We start from the raw sequence: 7,924 nt of genomic DNA on the forward strand, positions 1-7,924 counted from the left end.
CAAATCCGGAGGCTTTTGAGAACACCAGGCCAGAGATGACCCTTGTAAATTGTCTGCAGTGTACTGTAGCTTTCCAATATCATATCAGAGTTTAATTACACTGATAATACACCTGTACTCCATATAAACATATTAATGTAAATGTCTAAATAGAAACAAAATTATACGAGTGAGTAAAAGCCCCTTTGCATAATGGCATGTTTTGCCAAACGATCATTAAAATTCATCAATTTAAAATTACATGTATGTATGTATAAAGCTGTGTGTGTGTATCTGTAATTTTGACCTATATAGCTAGAAAACAATCTTTGTTTTTATTTAGGTCTTATGAATACATGTAAAGCTTATAGAGCCTCAGAACTCTAACTACAGAGTTTCAATAGCACAGAAACTCTGAGAAGAAAAAGAATGTCAAAGTTCCTCCTAAGGAGACTAATTAGATGAGTGTCACCTTGCCTTAGAAGGTGGACTGGGGAGGGAGGTATAGAGAAAGAAGGGACTGGGGTATCCAGATAAAAGTCTGGATGAAGGATTGGGCAATAGGGAGAGAGCTGGGTTAAGTATCAAGAGATTTCTCTCAACAGTCCTTAGGCGAATGAAAGGTCATTAGAATCTCATAAATGCGGACATGTGTCACTATTTCAGTGAGTACCTCATGTCCGCAGGCTTAAGAAGCCATAGGAAGGACATTTCAGATCATCCTTTGTGTAGCTTTCTTCACAACGGTTTTAGGTATGGCTGCCTCCATATTGCCCATGGATGACGCTTCAGGTCAAAGCCTGCTTATGTTCTGAAATTCTCCTGGCCCCACCCAAACTGCCCAGTATGGTCACCACCCTGCCACTGGCCCAGCCCACATTTAAGTCCCTTGGAATACAAAATGGTATGATTGACACCCAGAGGGTTAGAAGTATTGGAAAAGGGATGGAGAGGCCCAACCCAGAGTCTCTTCTCGGGCCGTTTTCTAAGAGACGATATAAATGGAAGTAACTTATAGGCTCCATAGTCTTGTCAGCATAGGGCTACATTTCTGGGGCTAGTAGGCTCAGTTAACAAAAAGGATGTTGGCTGGGCGTGGTGGCTCGCTTGTAGTCCCAGCATTTTGGGAGGCCGAGGTAGAAGGATAGCTTGAATCCAGGATTTTGAGGCCAACTTCGGCAACGTAGTAAAACCCTGTCTAAAAAAAAAGAAAATTGCCAGGCATGGTGGTACGTGCCTGTAGTCCCAGCTACTTGGGAGGCTGAAAGGTGGGAGAGGATCACTTGAGCCTGGAAGGTCCAGGCTGCGGTGAGCCATGATCCTGCTACTGCACTCCAGCCTGGGTGACACAGTGATAACCAGTCTCAAAACAAAAAAGAAAACAAAAAACAGAATAAAAGACTATTTCTCAGTGTGCAGAGTTTTTCCTTTTTGTTTGCTAACCAAGGCAGTTTTTATTTTCTCTGTAACTAATTTCTCATCTTGAACAGGGAGATTGGGCATTCTGATGGTTGAGAAGAAATGAAGGTACTTGGCAATAATTCAAGGGGTCTCAAAAAGTTAGATATAAATTTACCATATGATCCAGCAAATCCACTCGTAGGAATCTACTCAAGAAAAATGAAAACATATCCATGCAAAGATTTGTACAGAAAAGTTCATAGTAGTTTTACTCATATTAAAAAATGGAATCAACCCAACTGTCCAACAAGTGTTAAATAGATTGAAAAAACAAGTGGTATACCCAATACAGTGGGTATTAGTGTTATTAGTATTACTATTATTAGTATTACTAGTATTAGTATTACTGTTAGTGTTAAAAGGGAACCAAGTATGTGGATTCAGAGGCTTGGTGGGGTGATATGATGCATCCAGTAGGACAGGTTTGAAGGTAATGAGGGCACAGATTTGCTGGCAGCCCCAAGTTCCTGAATACTCAGAGTACTTGCAGTTCTAGACTCAAGACCCACTGCTGCAGTTCTAGACTCAGGGTGGCATTAACGGATCCAGCCTGTTATTATAACAATACTCAATATGTTAAATACTCAGTATATGCCAGGAATATTGTTTAGTGCACAGGTTAAGGTATCAAGATTTCTTAAGAGCAATAAGTGGATATCAACATTTGATAGGAAAGAGGTTTCAGGAAAAGCAAAAAAGACCATGACAAGGGTCACAGAACATTCTCACAGCCAAATAGTGACAAAAAATACAAACTCAGGAGACAGATTTTCTGTGAGTAAATCTCTAATACACTCGAATATATTTTCTTTGAGGAAATCTCTTATATATTCACAGGAGACAGACTTCCTGTGACAAAATCTCTAGTATATTTTTTCAGTACAACTTGTTTGAAAGCAGTGTTAGATGATTCTTGTGGTCAGAAATGTTTCTGCCCCTCTCATGGAAAACCCTCCTTAACTCATTACTACCAGCTGGGAACTGACGGGAACAAAAGAAAAGGAAAAAGTAGATACTGCAAGGCCAAGATTAAGACTCAGGGTAGTTTATGCTTGAGAATTCAGGAGAGATCTAACTGGATTTTCTGAAAGAGAATTGTTAACATCTGATTAGAGGAAGAACTTCAGTAAAACCAAATAAAAACAAATTTCAGTGAGAAACATTTCTTGTTCTAGAGACTTAGGGATATAGTAGAAACAAGCCACCAATTTTGTTTTCAGATGCTTCTGATCATCAAACATGGACCCAATTAATGTATGCTTTTTCTTTCCTCTTTTTTTTTTTTTTTTTCTGAGACAGTCTCACTCTGTTGCCCAGGCTGGCATGTAGTAGCACGATCTCAGCTCACTTCAGCCACAAACTCTCGGGCTCAAGTGATCCTCCCACTTCAGCCTGTCAAGTAGTTGAGACTAACAGCACACACCACCATGCCAGGTAAATTTTTGTGTATTTTGTAGAGACAGGATTTCACTATGTTGCCCAGGCTGGTCTCAAACTTCTGGACTCAAGCGATTTGCCCACCTCAGTCTCCCAAAGTGCTGGGATTACAGGTGTGAGCCACCATGCCTGGCCCCATCTTTCCTTTGATATTTTATATTCTCTTCCTTCCTTCCTTCTTTTTAAAAATTTATTTTGTTCTTTCTTTTCAGCAGACACATATTAAACTATATATGTCACATAGCACAGTATTTAAGATGGTATTTAAGATGATAGACTCTGGAACCAGTTTTGCCAAGATTCAAATCCTAGCTCATTTACTTACCATCTGTATGATTTGGGGCAAGTTACTTAACCTCTGTTGGGCCTCAGTTTCCCTATCTGTAAAATACCTACTGCATAGAGTTATTGTGAAGACTAAATATGCAAATATATGTGGAGTACTTAGGACAGTTCCTGAAACACAATAGATCGTCAATCAGTGAAAGGTAGCGTTATTAACTATAATGAAGTACCAAGCGTTTGGCAGGGCTCTGGAGTAATACCGATGAATAAAACATGAATTTTGCTATGCGTATATTCACATTCTAGTCAATTTGAAGAAAATCAAACTAGTCACTTAAATATAGCTTTTTGTTTGTTTGTTAACTATTATCTCATCTTCTCTAAATCCCCTTCCTAGATAATCCCATCCACTTTGCTAGCTGACAAAGTCCGAACATTAACTACAGATCAGACCTCTTTTGGGCTTCAGAGTCCATGTGAATAACTCACAGGTAGAACAAAAACAAGATGTTGTAACCTCAGTGGACTAATCTGGTTCAACTTTTATGTGTCAAAGTTGTGAGCTGTTTTTCAATTGCCATAGCCCCCTGGGCTAAAGGTCACATAGCCTGAACATGCCCAGATAAACCAAGCATGCAACCACAGGTGGAACTCAAGTGCTCAGACTGAGGAGTAGGGACTGAATTAAGAAGGGACATCACGTGGCAGAATTCAGGATCTAATCAGATCGAGCCCTTGCAACACCCCAAGGCAGGATCCAATCAGATGATGCCTCCCAGCATCACCTCATTGCAAGATCCAATCAGATCATACCTCATTAATCATTTCTTCTGTCTCCTTGCCAGTCTACTTGCAATAAAGCTTTGCTTTTCTCAAAAGGTGCCATGGTATTGGCTTGTATGTATGTCAAGAGGCAAGCCCATTGATTGCTCAGTAACAGTATATAGTAGTAGTGTTTATTTGCCCACCAATTTGTTTATTCTCCTTTATTACTTATCTTGATGAATGGTACAACTCGCCTTTTTAGTTCCTCAGAAACAATGAACTCGTACATTCTTTCCTCTTCCTCATCCCAACATTCAATTTTTGCCCTTTTAATTTATCCTTTTGAAGAAGTTTTGTCCATTTGATTTATTTCTCTCCATCTTTACTGTCACTATCTTGTACAGATGCAAGTAGACCATTCCTATAGTCCACTAATTTGTCTTTTTTATTTTAGCCTGATTTCTGTTAAAAGACTTTTTTTTAAAAAATGAGAGTTTATAGACATATAAAATGAACACATGCCGAAGATTTATTTAGTTAATTAAGGAGAGAATCAGCAAGATGGTGTAACCAACCCAAAGGAGAATTTAAAAACACACATAAACATAGGCGATCAGAAAGACTTGCAATGAATTTACAAAGAGAGGAAAACAAGTCAACATCCACAATAGAATCATCATATACATGTCTCTTTGAGAGAATTAATTTGCATTTCTATGGGCAAAATCACTTGCATGATTTTCAGCTCAATATAATTTACATAATAAATTGTATTAAGCTCAAAGACAATAAAAAGCTAAGAAAACTCAGAAGAGTACACCAGATGAGTAAGCATTTTTTTATTTTAAAATCTTTCATAATTTTTCTTCTAAGATTCCATCTACAGTGACTATTTGACCAGTTTGGGATACAAACAAATATACTCCACTGTATTTATTATAACCTCTCAGCTTGGATTTTTGAGGAAAAGAAAAACTTCAGTTGTCTGAGATGGGTATGATAAAAATGTGTGGCAGGGGGCCAGGTGCCCTGACTCACGTCTGTAATCCCAGCACTTTGGGAGGCCAAGGTGGGTGGATCATCTAAGGTCAGCAGCTCAAGACCAGCCTGGCCAACATGGTGAAACCCCATCTCTACTAAAAATATAAAAAAATTAGCCAGGCATGGTGACATGTGCCTGTAATTCCAGCTACACGGGAGGCTGAGGCAGGAGAATCACTTGAACCCAGGAGGCGGAGATCGCAGTGAGATGAGATCGCGCCACTGCACTCCAGGTTGGGCAACAAAGCGACACTCCATCTCAAAAAAAAAAAAAAAAAATTCTGTGGGCAGGTAGAAGGAGTTATCAAAAGTTTGCTAACATGGAACATACACTCTAGGATTGTTTAATTCTAATCACAATTGATGTGAACATAGACATGTAAACAAGTGCTTTTTAAAAAAATTCTCATTAATAAAATTAGTATAAAGAAAGAAAGAAGGTGACCATGTAGGTTGTGACACCTGGAAACTCAAAAAAAAAAAAAAAAAAAAAAAAAACCGAAAAGGTCTTCATATGGTCTTGTTTGGGGTTAAAAATTAAAATAATAAGGGGATTGAGGATGGTGAGTTTTGAAAAACTTCAACTGGCCGGTCATGGAGGCTCATGCCTGTAATCTCAGCACTTTGGGAAGCTGAGGGGGGGGGGGGTGGATCACCTGAAGTCAGGAGTTCGAGACCAACCTGGCCAACATGGTGAAACCCCATCTCTACTAAAAATACAATGAACCAGGAGTGGTGGCTGGCGCCTGTAATCCCAGCTACTTGGGAGGCTGAGGCAGAAGAATTGCTTGAACCTGGGAGACGGAGGTTGCAGTGAGCAAAGACGGCGCCATTGCACTCCAGCCTGGGCAGTAAGAGCAAAACTCCATTAAAAAAAAAAAAAAATATATATATATATATATATATATGTGTGTGTATATATATATATATATATTAAAACATTCATCCAATTGAAATGGTAAAGACGTCGAAGGGATTCTACTATGGTCTAACAGTTTGTGCTGCACCCTTTCCCCCCAAAATTTATATGTTTAAACCTCATCACCATTGCAATAGTATTATGAGGTGGAGACTTTGGGAGGTGACTAGGTCATGAGGCTAGAGCCCTCATGAATGAATTAGTGCCCTTATAAAAGAGGCCCAAGAGAAACCTTTTCGTCCCTTTCTCCATGTGAAGACACAGCTAGAAGGCACCATCTATTAATCAGAAAGTAGGCTTTTACCAGATGCTGAATCTGCTGGCACCTTGTTTTGTACTTCCCAGCCTCCAGATATGAGAAGTAAATTTCTGTTGTTTATAAGTTATCTAGTTTCTGATATTTTGTTATAACAGCCCAAATGAACTGGGATAGGTTTATAATATGCTACTCCAAAACGTACCACTGCGGCATAAGAATTCTTTTAAGCTGCCTGCTTTGCAGAGGCTGCCGTGGAGGAAAACCCTGTACTATTAGCCATGGTCAACTCCACCGTGTGTTCTTTGACATTGCTGTTGACGGCGAGCCCTTGGGCCACGTCTCCTTCAAGCTATTTGCAGACAAGGTTCCAAAGACAGCAGGAAATTTTCATGCTCTGAGCACTAGAGAGAAAGTATTTGGTTATAAGGGTTCCCGCTTTCATAGAATTATTCCAGGGTTTATGTGTCAGGGTGGTGACTTCACACGCCATAATGGCACTGGTGGCAAGTCCATCTATGGGGAGAAATTTGAAGATGAGAACTTCATCCTAAAGCATACAGGTCCTGGCATCTTGCCCATGGCAAATGCTGGACCCAACACAAACAGTTCCCAGTTTTTCATCTGCACTGCCAAGACTGAGTGGTTGGACGCAAACGTGGTCTTTGGCAAAGTGAAAGAAAGCATGAATATTGTGGAGGCCATGGAGCACTTTGGGTCCAGGAATGGCAAGACCAGCAAGAAGATCACCGTTGCTGACTGTGGGCAACTCAAATAAGTTTGACTTGTGTTTTATCTTAACCACCAGATCATTCATTCCTTCTGTAACTCAGGAGAGCACCCCTCCACCCCATTTGCTCGCAGTATCCTAGAATCTTTATGCTCTCGCTGCAGTTCCCTTTGGGTTCCATGTTTTCCTTGTTCCCTCCCATGCCTAACTGGATTGCAGATTTGAGTTAAGTTTATGATTATGAAATAAAAACTAAATAAAAAAAGAAGAATTCTTTTAACCTGAAGGTAATTGAGAAAAAGCAGACACAGGATGAGCTCTCTACCCTCCTCCTAGCTGCCCAAAAGCTAAACACAAATTCCTCTTGTGACAGTGACCCCCTACCCTTGACTTATACTTCTCTGTTATTACCAGAAAGAGAATAACAACCTATCACCAGAGACAATATGGCACTGAGAAAGAGTCTATACAAACCTTACTGATTAGCCCTTATCCTCCATTAGTTTCCACCACATTTTTACTTTCCTACAGTTTGCTACCCTTAGAAGCCTAAAACTTTTTTGGTCACCTTTTAAAAATCTATTGTTCTTTTGTTAAGATGCTATGTAAACCAATGTTCTAACCACCCCTTTGAGTTAGTTATCAATAGATTGCTCCCATGTTAATGCACATATTAATAAATGTGTTTGTTTTTCTCTTGTTAATCTGTCTATTGTCAGTCTAATTTTCAGGGACCTGGCTGGAGAACCTAGGAGGGTAGAAAAAAGGTTTTTCTTCCCCTATGCCTTCATTCATTTGAGCATTCTCAGGAATGACTGCGAATAACTCTCTAGATGATGTTAGGGGAAGATTCAGACAGAGACTTGGGAGAGTGTTAAGGACTCAGTGAAAAGAAATGTCTCAAATCCCTAGATATTTTTTTCTGTAAATTTAGTTACACCCTCTAAGTCAAATCTCCCTTATTTAATCTCTCACTCAGGGTCTCAACCTTCAATCTATAAGACGAGGCCCTTTTATGGTATCTCTTACATGAAACTGCTTCTTACATAAA

The 7,924-nt window shown here is 39.6% G+C and overlaps 1 pseudogene; it reads left to right on the forward strand.

Moving 5' to 3' along the window:
• Window positions 1-6,158: 6,158 nt before the first annotated feature.
• LOC141408485 (peptidyl-prolyl cis-trans isomerase A pseudogene) lies at window positions 6,159-7,924 on the forward strand (annotated as a pseudogene).

This window comes from Macaca fascicularis, chromosome 14 (assembly GCF_037993035.2).
Source record: "Macaca fascicularis isolate 582-1 chromosome 14, T2T-MFA8v1.1".
NCBI classification, from domain to species: Eukaryota; Metazoa; Chordata; class Mammalia; order Primates; family Cercopithecidae; genus Macaca; species Macaca fascicularis.